At 34.7% G+C, this 14,446-nt stretch overlaps 1 protein-coding gene across 3 annotated transcripts in view; it reads left to right on the top strand.

Annotated features, from left to right (window-relative positions):
• Positions 1 to 14,446, top strand: part of Sulf1 (Extracellular sulfatase Sulf1) — a 242,783-nt gene that overhangs the window by 217,091 nt on the left and 11,246 nt on the right. The window lies entirely within an intron of this gene.

Here is a 14,446-nt window from a genome sequence, read left to right as displayed (position 1 = left end):
CAAAATTTCATCCCTATGTGTGCAATGTTTGAGATAGTTGTTGTATCAGTGGAAGTGTTAACTCTCCATTGGCTTCTGAATTATACTGGAGAGCATCTTGATTATGGACTACAGTTTGGTTTGTCTATGATGTATAGGATCTTCGTAAGTAGGGAAAGGGATGTCATTGTCCCTTTATATAGGACAATGGTGAGATGGTATTTAGAATGTTTCGGGTCTGGAGGCAACATGCAAAGAAACACAGAGCTTCTAGAAAGATTTGTGAGAGTGCTAATCAACATTCTTATACAGAATGGCTGAGAAGTTTCAGACTCCAAAGTTTGGAAACTAGATTTTTCTTTAAAGGTCTTATTATTGTGGTATAATAAGACCTTTAAAGGAAAGTAAAATGAATGGAGTTTTACTGAACAAATGAAAGACTGGAAAGGGGAATGCTGCCACAGATAAATAAAAAAAAAAAACAGTGTGTGTGTGTGTGTGTGTGTGTGTGTGTGTGTGTGTGTGTGTGTGTGTGTGTGTGTGTGTGTGTGTGTGTGTGTGTGTGAACATTTATCTCCACTATATATATATATATATATATAAATAGGATTTTATTTTGGATGGGTCAAGGTGCTAAGAGTTCCTATAGGGATCATATTTTAGTATGTATGGTACATTTCTATGCTAGTTTGAATTAAATGGTCTATAACTTGTGACATACAGCATGGCTGGAAAAAAATGTTACTGATTATATGGAAAAATAATTATTTGTGTACCTGTACTTTTAATTTCTAACATGCGTAAACATTATCTCAAGAAACTCAAGAATATTAATTTTTAAACAATTTGGTGATCCACAAATGAAAAATTTTCCCATATCAGTGGTAATGTTTTTTCCGGCCATGCTATATATACTTGTATTAAAAATGTACTGCGAACAAACAAAGAATATACTACAAAAATTAAAAACAAAATATATTACAAATGAAGATGTTAACTCAGTTTTTATTAATATGAAAAATTTGGATTTCAAGTTAAATTTCTAGAAATTTTAAATTGGGGCCAAATTTGTTTTTTCATTTTTACAGCACAAATGGATTAAATAAATGATTTATTTTAAAGTTTATGTTTTAAAATCTTTTTTTTATAAAATATTACAAGTTATTTTAAAATCCCCTTGCTACATTTAGTCCATACAGAACAAAAACTTAACTTTGTAATAAGTATTCTATAGATTCACTATCTTTGGCATACTTGCAAAGTTTTCTATCACTTCATCATCAGTCACATAGAAGTCTCTGTGAATAGAAAGCAGAGAGCCATTCCATTCAACCTATTTTCCAATGTTGTATCCCTGAAATAAGATTTTATCTTATGAAGGCTTGAAAGGCTTCTTTCAGTTGCAGTGGATACAGTTGTATCCACAGTTGCAGTGGATACAGAGAGAACTGCTAACAATTTTAAAAGAATATAAATATTTGGAACCAGTTGCTTGTCACACTATGCTAAGCTTTCTAGTACAGTTTTGGGAAGGTTACAGTTTTCTTGCTTCCATTTAGTATACCATAACTGCAATTCACTTTCCACTACATTTTCATGATCCATAAAATTTCACTGCAGGCTCTATTGAAACATAATCATGGTTTTGCCTCCAAAATTTCAGAACACACTGTAGTGAAACAATAGTATTTTTTTGAGATTGGAATCTGTTGCCTAAACTTCTCATTGTTCACTGATGTTCATGCTTTCTGCAAAGGTTTTTGCTTTCACATAAATGTTATTAAAATGTTTGTGTGGTTCGTCTCTCATACCACAAGATTTCCAAAATATTATTTATCCTCTGCAAGGCTTCAGTAAGATCAATTTCCTTACTTTACAGAAACTCAAATAAATTGTATGTTAATGACAACATTTTTCTTATTGGTTCAAAAATTGGTTCGTTTTTGGTTCAAAAATTTCTCAAGTGGTTCAATTCGCAGTCTGGTTCAAAAGGCGATTTTGACCAGTGGTTTTATTCGGTTTGTGGTTCGGTTCAGTCAAGTATATCTGAAATAATTCATATAGTTTCTTAGTATCATTAATGATAGTAATAATATCACATTATAATAAATATTATGATAAAATCTTATTTTAAATAAAAGTAAATTATATTAGTAATATATTTGGCAAGTAATAAAATCACATGTTAATCTTTTTAAATCTGATTGAAAAAGGAGCAGAAATTACAAAAACATTAACTCTGAATATTAATCTCTTCTCGTATTCAGTAGTCATCAATGTATACAAGAGAACATTTAATTTGGAAAGAAAATAATTACAATAAAACTTTAAGAACAGAAGAAACAAACATAAATTACAAGCGAAATATTAGTTACTTAGATAATGGACATAAGGAATTAATGTATCAAAATAATTTTACTTTGAAAATTGATCATGAAATCTTAAAAACAACAAATTAATTATTTAATTTTAAAAATAAAATGTCCTCCATTAACCTTGAGCCTAAACAACTCCTCATCAGCCAAAATGGTCTTTAATGTCGAAAAGCATCTTTCTACACTTGCTTGTGTGGCAGGAACTGCGAAGATTACTTTGGCTAGCTGATAAAGCTCTGGGCGACTAAACTATTTTGCTTTCCAATATCCTAATATGCTTGTTTTTATTGGTAACCTTTCAATATCGTCAAAATAGTTCAGATGAGCCATTAAGTCAAATTTCTTTATTTCCACTATCTGTCTCTTTTTCATTTCTTTTCAAATAACAGCTTTTCGATGTCATCCATGGTTTCACCCATTACAGTAATATGTGCAATTTCATCCGAACTTTTTGTTTCAGGAATTTTTCCTGTAGACTGTAGCTGGCACAAGCTATCATAAATGTCACATAAATGTTCCTTAGCTTTCCGTTTTTAGATATTATCTAGTAATATTTGGTACCTGGAGTCCAGATACATACAAACTAAAAAAAAGTCTCACTTTCCATCAAATTTACTTCTCGTAGCGAGAGAGAGGTTACCAAAAAAGATGATAATCTGCCCTTCGAAACAGCTGTAAGTTCTTTATGCGAATGATTAGCTCGTCTACTTACCTCATCTTGAATATTTTGATGATTTATCCGAAGTTTACTACCAAGTCCCATTACAATTTGATCCAGTAATTTTAGTCTTCAAGCAGAGAATATAGTTAGATATGGTTTTTCTAACATTAGATGTAACAAATTTTGTAATAGTAGGTAGCTGTGGAGACTATTTTTTGCTTTCTTTTTTAAAACATCCTCATAATCAGCAACATGCTTTCTTTTTAAATGTCTCAGTAAGTTTTCGGAATGTTTTCCCTTCAAGTCCATTTTACAAACAGTACATTTACTCTTGTCCATGTCACTATTATAATGAAATTTTTCGTGGACAGGATGCCCTTTTCTGTTGCCATTCATTGTTATCTGAGGGAGAGAAAAACAGAAATAAATATTTATTTTTAAACTGTTACAAAAATAATATTTAAGAGACATGCTAACAAGTTGTTGTAACAACTCAATAAAAGTGACGTATGCCAAATGTTCCAATCAAAAACTACCAAAGTATGTACATAAAATGAACAAAAACATTATCATTAAATTACTTAGAATATCCTTTATTTCTTAAATATTATGCAGCACTTAACAGTAAATAAGAGTGCATAATCTTTGATTAGAAGCGGGGCTACATTATTGATGTTTTCTGAGCTTATTTGCCACAAAAAAGTGATAAATACATAGATTCCTTCACACCTATTTTTCTCTAAAACTAAAAATTGAATATTAAAAATTGAATAATAATAAATAAAAATTGATTAAAAATTCAATATTAAATAAAAATTCATTAAAAAATTCAATAATAATAAATATAAAAATCGAATAATCAATTAAAAAAATTGAATAACGCACAAGTTTGTGCAAATGCAGCATATTAGTATGCAGCAATTCTAAATTCAAATTCAAAATACGATGCAAGCTAAAGATTGCATCGTTTTAGTTATATCTCATTCACAACAAGTTGCCATGATATTGCACTACTTCGAATAAGTAATGCTTCTCTAGCAGAGAAGACTACTGTTACTTATTCTCAGTGGGCATCACCACCCAGATGGCACCATTTCAAGGTTTGTTTGTATATGTGTGGGATAATAACTCGACTATCCACTTGCCCCTGTTAGACTTAGAAAAGCAAAGAAGTAGAGGAAAAGTAATAGTAGGAATGGAAGAGGAAAAGAAACGGTGTAGAAGAATGAAAGGGACAGTAACTCCTTCAACTCACACCACTTAAAAAAACTCAAACTCCTCAAATAGGCAATGCTTCCCCAGTAGAGAAGACTGTTGTTACCTATTCTTGGAACTTCCGGGCAGCATCAGGCTCCCCTGGTGACCGTCTCAGGGCTATTTGGCCCTCCTTCAGTGGGTACCCTGGTGATGTGATGATGACAAAACAGCTATGAAGTATAACGCCACAATATGAGAGATTTTGTCCAAATAGGCCTCTGGGGTTGGGTATATTCATAATATAATTTTAAGTATTTTTCACCAACCATATGTTGAAATGACAAAATAAAATGAAAGCCAAAATTTTGATAACTTTATAATTAAGCTTACAATAAATTACTATTTACAGTGGATATAAAACAAACAATTAAAATATCATAAAATATAATAAAATATACCAGGTTAAAAGCGATAAAATACCTGTAAAACAAATGAAGTATCATAAAATACAATAAAATATACCAGGTTAAAAGCGATAAAATAACTGAAGCTTTCGAAGGCTCTGCCTTCTTTCTCAACAGTACAGTGGATATAAAATACTTAAAATACTTAAAATAAAATACTCTTACAGTGGATATAAAACAAACAATTTTAATTGTTTGTTTTATATCCACTGTAAATAGTAATTTATTTGTAAGCTTAATTATCAAGTTATCAAAATTTTGGCTTTCGTTTTATTTTGTCATTTCAACATACGGTTGGTAAAAAATACTTAAAATTATATTATGAGAGATTTTGGTTTGGTTTGAGATTCAGAACAAAAAATGTGTTCAGTGGTTTCGGTTTGGTTCACAGTTCAGAAAAATGGGTGCAGTTTGGTTCCATCAGTTTGCATCTCTGATAGTGGGTATTGTAACTTATGTCATAAAACATTCAAAAATGTGCTATGATGTATACACCATAGTGTATAAATCATGAAGAAAATCTGATTTAATCATGAAATAAACACGATTTAGTCAGCTTTAGATTGCTTTTAAATTAATTAATCAATTTTTTTTTATTTTTAACATTGCATGTTGTATTGAAATTTTACATATTATGTATAATATACTGTATGTTTTCATAATTTTTATTAGTTTTATTAATTTTTATTTTTTTATTAATGTTTATTATTTTTATTTTATTATATATACTTGTATTAAGTATATTTTCGAATTAATTTAATGTATATGATTTATTAAATTTATAATTATTTGTACTGTAAATAAAAAATAAGTTTATTTCCAACATTAGCTTTACAAAAAAAAAATTCTTGATAACTGAATCAATTTTCAGGTTCCCAGTGTGATTTTTAATAAGCAGAACCCACTGTATTATATATTTTTAATAGTTATTGAAACTAAGAATGAAAGTGAAACAAAAAAGTAAGGCAAAAGATTAAAAACATTGAGTCAAAAATAGAATTATATACAGTGCTTTTTTTTTTGGGACAGTACGCAATGGTGCGGTACCGGCACCTTTATTAAGAGTGACGTGTGACATTTGGATGCATACATGTCAAAATTTGTAATATTCAATAAATTTTTTTCATATGTTTACTTACTATTCAAATAAGCTTAAAGTTATTTAACTAAATTTGCATTTTCACTCTTTATTGTTAAGACATTCGCTAAATAAAACTTTATAACCATTTTTAGAATTTTAAATTACTCAGTCAGACCTCTGTTTAATGAACTCCTTTATAGCAATTTTTTTTGAATTTCCCTTGGTAATTACATTTAAAATGGTTTCCATTGAGCAGAGAATTTTCATATAACAAATGGATTATAAGAGATCTAACTTTGTAAGCATTTTCACACTTCTGGCCTTCAGGCAATTAGTGCTGCTGCTAGGCCCAAATTAAGTAAGCTAAAGGGATTACCATTCTACAACTTAGTGGTACCTTTAAAACCTATCCGACCACCTGTCCCACATACCGAGAAGTCACTCTGGTCAACAGTGAGCAGATCAAGGGGTTTTCCCGATGTGGACAATGGGCTCTGATCAACCTGCTACTGTAAGCACCCTGTGTGAGAATTAGGGGAGAGTGATTTTCTTCTACCATGACAAATAATCATCTGTCGTTTTGCAGAAGTGAGTCATCCACACTTTTCCGTAGATTTTCCATATCACATGGTCAAAGTACCTGAATATCCAAATGACTCCGACATTTTGGGTAGTTTAGAAAGAAAAGTAGAAAAAATTCAAATTTAAGAACTAGTGACAATATTGATGACAAGAGAAGGAAAATGATAATGAAGGTATTAAACCTTCTAAACATGAAATGCTGGCAGCTTTTGAAACTTCGTCGAGGCCTGCGGTGTGAAGAAAATGTTCCTGAAAATACAAGAAATGTTTTGACAGTTGTGGAAATTTTTTTAATGATCAATGTACACTAAAATTCAGTAGTGAACAGGTTAGTGCCATTGCACCATGTTTTGTTCATAGTGCAGTTACCGATGTTCTTATTCCAAAAACATTACTACTAAACATTACGTATCAGGAAATAATTTTTTAGTTTACTTTTCATATCTTTTTAATTTTCACTTTTTCTTGAAAATGCAGAGAATGAGTACTGGGCACTTTTTTTTTTTTTTTTTTTTTACAAAAAGCACTGATTATACATACTAAAAGATAGGAACATTGAAGACTAGTTTAAAATTGGCTCCATGAAGCGATTTTCATGGGTCCACAAATAAACACGCAATGACATCAAAACAGCTTTGTATCATACAAGAACATATAATTCAGAGCATAGAGAGACTCAAAAACATGTGAAACATGCCACCAGATCAAAAGAGTTCTTTGAACTAATCAGTGTTTCTTCACTCAAAGATACCTTCAGATTAAGAAAATTTCTGAGTTCTGTGTGATCATGAATATGTACCTAAACACAAGTGATACAGCAAGTTGTATCCTCTTGCCTTTTGGATCTGCTCATATCTGTGAGAGCAGTTTCTTTGCAGTGGTATACATCAAAAGTAATTGTGCAACAAGTTGTAGTAATAGATAGTCTTCACTCTGCTCTGGTAAAGGTGGCACCATGTATTAAGTGCATTGTCATTTGGCAAAAGCAAGCTTAAAGCTTCATTTGATTGGCTGTACTGTTTCTTCATCTCAAATACATTATTTTTTCTTATTAAAATGAAAAATCTGTCATGTGGCAATGTTGTATTTTCTTTATGGCATTAGTGGGGGAGGGACCTATGACTCCTTCAAAGAGACTGGGGATAACTGGCCATAAAACTTTGGGAGCTGCTTTCTTAGAAGTAGAAAGAATATGAAATTGAGGTACAGATATGAGGGTTCCAGTGTTCTGTGTATTAAACAAGATGATAAAATATCAGATCTGATGAGTTGATAGAGTATTTAAATATAATTTTGATTGGAAAAATAAACTAAAATTAACACATTGAATTCAATAGAAGAGCACATTTATGAATTGAAATACATAAAAGAATATTTTGCACCTTAGAAAAAATAGTTTCATTATAATTTGGAATATTCTGAGAAGATGAACGAAGGAGTAGCAAAAAAATTTAACATTTTTATTAAATAAAACATCTCTTCATATGGCTGTTGAACAAAAGATATTTACCTTCAAATAGTATATAAGAGGACACTTACATTCCTGAAAGCTTATTTGCATAAAGTTGGCCATATAATCATCCTATTTTAGGCCAAAGTTGTATGACTAATTAATGCTTGTTAGTGAAGTCCCAATCATCATGTAAAAGTTATGAATAATTATTCAAGAAATCTGTAGAATCCCTTTACAATATCGGAGCAAAAATTATTAGTACTTCAGCCCTGTTGCTAGAGGAGATGATCATGGATGAAATCACCATATCCCCATTACACACACATGGTCAAGGAACACTGCTTCCACTAATTCTTTGTCTCTAGCTGAATTGTCCATTATTTTCAATGCATCAAGTCTCATATTGCTAATGCTGGTGAAGGGCTGCACTGTGATAGTGAAATTCATTTGTTGCTTTTTTTTTCTTTTGAGTGAATAATAAATCAGTTGGTTAAAATATATTTATAGTGCTTTTTAATTATGGAGTAGGAATATGGAGTAAATATAATAGAACTGAAGCATAATTATGGTGTAAGTATAATAGAATTGAAGCCTTATGAACACAACTGGGGTTCCCCACTGAATAAATAGTTCGTAATAAGGAACTACACTGTCTATTAAAAACATTATGACCACCTACCTAATACTGGGTGTGTCCTCCTCTTGCCACCATATGGTGAAGTATGGACTCGATAAAGCTTCTGAACTTTGCAGGAGGTACGTTGTACCACATTGCCAGGATTGTGTCCCATAGGTCTGCCATAGTTTTGGTGGCGAAACCAAATGCCATCTCTGTTAATCCACATCATCTCAGAGATGTTCTGTGGTATTCATATCCTGTGAATTCAGTGACCAAGTTACCACCTAGAAGTCACTTTTGTTTGTGCCAATCAAGAAGACAGTTGCCATGACAGGTTGTACCTGATCAGCCACAAGTGATAGGTAGTTTGTAGTATTTAGAGTATGGTCTAGGGGTATGAGGACCCCAAGAGATTCCCAGGAAAACATCCTCCTTACCAAAACACTGCTGCCATCTGCCTGTTTCTGCTTGACCAGGATGTTGGAGTGATTCCTCCCCACAATTATTGCCATATCCTCCATCATCCACATCGCATAGCAAGCAACATTATTCATTGGAAAAGGCAACTTTTTCTACAGTCATTAATGGTCCAATTACACCATTCAGATACAAACTTTAGATGTCACTGGTGATGAGTGGCTGTAAGTATGGGTACCATGGATGGGCACCTATTCCAGTTGCCATATGGACAAGGGTTTCTTGGATCATGGCCTTGAAAACGGTGCTGGTTAAATTCCATGGTCAGCTATTCCACTGTTTTCCCTCTATCAGTTCTCACAAGGTTGGACAGACTACATTCACCACAATCATCAGTGAGTTATTGGCCAGGCAACTGTTGCTCTGTCTGCTATCCATCCACTTTTGGAACACCTTAACTATAGCACTCTGTGAACAGCCCACAAGATTTGCAGTTTCTACAATACTGCCACCCTTCAACCAGTAACTAACCAATATCCCTGTTTTGAAGTCCATAGATCACATCCCTTGCCCATGTGGTTCATATTGACTGCATGCCAAGATCTTGCCCCAGGGGCTCACAACTGATGAGTATGGGCTTGGCACACCCACGGTCCTGAGCTGAATATCACCATTCTTCTCTTTCTTGGTGATTCCTTTCTATTTCCAATCAATCAATCAATCTCTCTCTCTCTCTCTCTCTCTCTCTCTCTCTCTCTCTCTCTCTCTCTCTCTCTCTCTCTCTCTCTCTCTCAGGCTAACTGAGGAATTTTTTTTGGATGGTGCAGCATAAGCCTCAGGCTTCCTTGCACCATATGGCTAATAATAATAATATCATATTTACCAGTTCATATATACCACCCGGCAGGGAGGAACTGTGGATTGCTAAATTGTGCAGGTGGTCATAATGTTTTGACTGGATAGTGTATTTTTGTAACAAAAGCTTACTATGAATAATCAAAACACGTGTTATAAGCCCACCAGCAATGAGCCAAGTAATACCCATAAGCTTAACTTCATTATATAAATGAATTTCAATTTATAATAAGATTATAATATTTAAATTATAATAGTGTGTCTATAAAAAGTACTATTGTTGTGAATTACAATCTTAGAAAGGAAGACAGAAGGTCATCGATGTAGGACATAAGATATTCTCATGTTGGAATTTTCCAGAACTCCCACTACTTTTCGTTTTCATGCGTCTGGAAAACAACTTATTGTAGTTTTTAGCTACACTGAATTGTAATATTTAACCATTTTGGAAGTTCATGAAAAATTGAAAAACTATGTGCATAATTGCTTTTAAATAATATTTTGGCTTTATAGCCAAAATTTAATTTCTTAAAAAATGAATAAATAAAAATAAATAAAAACTTTTCATTAGTTACTTTTATTTGTGGTAATATCATCTCTCTTTTTTTTTTTTTTTTTTATGAAAACCCCAAACACAAGAGGTATTAGAATCTATAGTGCTTGGGTTCGAGGTTGAGAAGACAAAAGAAGATATTTGTTGACAGTAGACTTGAACTTCTGTAGACTATAATTTTCAGGAAATACGTATGAAGGAAGTTTGTTCCAGAAAACGGAAGTTGAATGAATATACGAGGAAGATGAAAAGTTGGTTCTGTGAGTTTGAAGTTAGACAGTAAATGGATGTTGGTTGGTGGCGGCACGTGTTCGGACTGTTTTGAAAGAGAGAGAGAGAGTGGGAATTATAGAAGCCAATTCAGAAGAACAGTGCCCATGGAAGTATCTGCAGAAAAGGCATGCAGCAGAAACAGTTCGTCTATGAGACAGCGAGTGGAGAGTCTGTTAGAGAGGAGTCATTAATTAACCTAACTGCCCTCTTCTGAATAGAATCTAGAAGCCTGAGAGAGGTTTTGGGAGCACCGCCACAGATGTGGGAACAATATTCCATTTGCGATTTGTACAGAGTGAACAGCTGTTTGGAAGAAAAGTAATGCCGAAAGTGAAAGAGAAAACCAAGTTTTTTAGATGCAGAGTAAGCAATATTTGTAATGTGCTTGTGCCCAAATAGATTAGAAGTCAGGGTAATCCCCAAAAGGGGTGCCTCCGTAGCCAGGTGGGAAGGAGCAGCAGTGCGTAGCACATGCTTCTTGATTAGACCGGGGTTCGAGCCCGTGACCACCAAATACGGAGTATGCGGAAAGGTCAAGGAATGACCACCGCATATCCCGGAGCAATATGGCCTTAGTTGCTAATGCTCCTGAAAACCAAATAACAACAACAACAAATCCCCAAAAGAGATATATCATTTTGCCTAGAAATCAGAGTGTTACCAAAGATAAGCATAGGAGCAGTGTAGGTGGTAGATGACTTTCATCAACCGGTGAAGTACCACCACTTTGCTTATTGGAGGCTTGAAGTGGTGAAACCCATGTTTAGTCTCTAGAGCAAAGTTTCCGGCATTCCCCTCCCCCCATACTTCTCCTTCAATCCATGCACGGTACTAAGTACTATAGGTTTTGATACCTTTCGTGTTTGGGGTTTTCATAAAAAAAAAAAAAAAAAAAGAAGAAGAATCTTTTTGTGAGATATAAGACAAGACTGAGTTTTAGAAGGATTGAAATCAACTAAGTTGTCTGTGCCCCAATGAAGAATTACCTGGATATCGGAATTTAAGGAATTGGTAGTGGATATTCAAGAAGTTGAAGCCGATTGAGCAGGATAAGATTTCTCAAAATGGAAAGTGGAATTCAATGTGCTGTCATCGGCAAAACTATGGATAGGATTTCCAGTCAATGGAAGAAGGTCATTAATATACAAGAGGAAAAGAGTGGGGGAAAGAACCGAACCTTGGGGAACACCAGCATTAGCGGAGAAGTCAGAAGACAGAGAGCCATCTACCATCACCCTCAGTGAGCGATCAGAGAGAAAACTGGATAACCAATTACAAAAAACAGTTGGCAAACCATAAGATGGAAGCTTGTTTAGAAGACCTTTATGCCAAACAAACACGATCGAAAGCCTTTGAGATGTCAAGAGCAACTGCTTGTGTTTCACCGAACTTTTTCATTGAATTTGTCCATAAATGGGTAACATAAGCAAGAATATCATCAATGGATTGACACTGACCGAATCCATACTGGTGATAGTAGTAGTAGTAGTAGTAGTAGTGGCATGTGATGCAAGAAAGCAAATGTATGAGCTTATGCAGCATCAGCCAAAAAAAAAAAAAAAAAAAAAATCATACCATTCCCTCCAAATGCCTGTCCAGTTCCTCCTTAAATTTATTCAACCTATCAACTTCCACGACGACAGATGGAAGTTTGTTCCAGCAATTTTTTTTTTTTTTTTTTTATGTGAACCCCAAACACGAGAGGTATTAGAACCTATAGTACTTAGTACCGTGCTTGGGTTGGAGGTTGAGAAGACGAAAGAAGATATTTGTTGACATTGGACTTGAACTTCTGTAGATTGTAATTTTCAGGAAATACGTATGAAGGAAGGTTGTTCCAGAAAACGGCAGTTGAATGAATAAATGAGGAAGATGAAAAGTTGGTTCTGTGGGTTTGAAGTTGAACAGTAAATGGATGTTGGCTGGTGGCGGCACGTGTTCGGACTGTTTTGAAAGAGAGAGCGGGAATTATAGAAGCCAATTCAGAAGAACAGTGCCCATGGAAATATCTGTAGAAGAGGCATGCAGCAGAAACAGTACGTCTATGAGAAAGCGAGTGGAGAGACTCTGTTAAAGATGAATCATTAATTAACCTAACTGCCCTCTTCTGAATGGAATCAAGAAGCCTGAGAGAGGTTTTGGGGGCACCACCCCAAATGTGGGAACAATATTCCATGGCAGGGCGGATTTGCGATTTATACAGAGTGAGCAGCTGTTTGGAAGAAAAGTAATGCCGAGAGCGAAAGAGAAAACCAAGTTTTTTAGATGCAGAGGAAGCAATATTTGTAATGTGCTTGTGCCAAGAGAGATTAGAAGTCAGGGTAATTCCCAAAAGAGATATATCCTTTTGCCTAGAAATTGGAGTGTCACTAAAGATAAGCATAGGAGCAGAAGAATCCTTTTTGCGAGATATAAGACAAGACTGAGTTTTAGAAGGGTTGAAATCAACTAAGTTGTCTTTGCCCCACTGGAGAATTACCTGAAGATCGGCATTTAAGGAATTGGTAGCAGATTTTCGAGAAGTTGAAGCTGATTGAGCAGGGCAAGGTTTCTCAAAATGGAAAGTTGAATGCAATGTGCTATCATCGGCAAAACTATGGATAGGATTTCCAGTCAATGGAAGAAGGTCATTGATATACAAGAGGAAAAGAGTGGGGGAAAGAACTGAACCTTGGGGGACACCGGCATTAGTGGAGAAGTTAGAAGACAGAGAGCCATCTACCATCACCCTCAGTGAGCGATCAGAGAGAAAACTGGATAACCAATTACTAAAAACAGTTGGCAAACCATAAGATGGAAGCTTGTTTAGAAGACCTTTATGCCAAACACGATCGAAAGCCTTTGAGATGTCAAGAGCAACTACTTGGGTTTCACCGAACCTTTCCATTGAAGTAGTCCATAAATGGGTAACATAAGCCAGAATATCACCAGTGGATCGACACTGACGGAATCCATACTGGCGATCGTTGATCAGACGGAAGGTTTCTAGGTAGTTTAAGAGATGGCGGTTAATTGATTTCTCCATTACTTTAGAAAGAGTAGAAGTAATTGCAATGGGACGATAATTGGATGGGAGGGATTTGTCACCCTTTTTAGGAACTGGCTGGATATGAGCAAATTTCCAAGCAGAAGGAAAAACACCTTTGGAATAAGAAAGTGAAAAAAGGCGGCAAAGAATAGGAGTAAGTTCAGGAGCACAGATTTTGAGAACAAGTGGAGAAATACCATCAGGACCTGGAGCTTTCTTAGCATCAAGATTCATCAAAATCCTTCTGATATCCTTTTGACGGAAGACCACAGGAGGCATTGAATGGACCGTGTTGGGAATGGTGGGAGGTGTTTTACCAAGATCATTAATACATGAGCTGGAAGAAAAATGGGATGCTAGCAGGTCAGCTTTATCCTTGGCTGAAGTGACAACAGAACCATCTGGTTTGGACAGAGGTGGAAGCAGAGATGGGCAAAAGTTGCGGCCAATAGCTTTGGCAAGAGACCAGAATGCTCGGCTACCATTAGGGCAAGAAGCAAGTTTTCTACTCTTAGCCTGTTCAAACTCTAGTTTGGACTGATTAATAACTGCTTTACAATTGTTGCGAGCTTTGGTGTAGGCAGAAAATGAAACTGAAGAATTAGAAACAAGCCAATTACGATATGCAACATTCTTCTCTTGAACAGCCTTAGCACATTTATTGGAAAACCAAGGTTTAGATAAAGGACGATATTTTAAAGTGGAGTGTGGGATAAAGGATTCCATTCCTGCAAGAATAATTTCACTGACACGATCTGAGCAAACGTTGACATCAGGAGTTTTGAAACAGTAATCCGACCAAGGAAAAGAAGAAAAGAAGTCTCGCAGGTCATCCCATTTTGCATTCTTGTAATGCCAAACAACACGAGGTTGGGAATAGCCATGAGATAAAGGTTCCATTGGAGAAGA

This window comes from Mastigoproctus giganteus, chromosome 12 (assembly GCF_048544385.1).
Source record: "Mastigoproctus giganteus isolate SK-2022 chromosome 12, ASM4854438v1, whole genome shotgun sequence".
Lineage (NCBI taxonomy): Eukaryota > Metazoa > Arthropoda > Arachnida > Uropygi > Thelyphonidae > Mastigoproctus > Mastigoproctus giganteus.
This window is presented reverse-complemented; position numbering and strand designations above follow the sequence as displayed.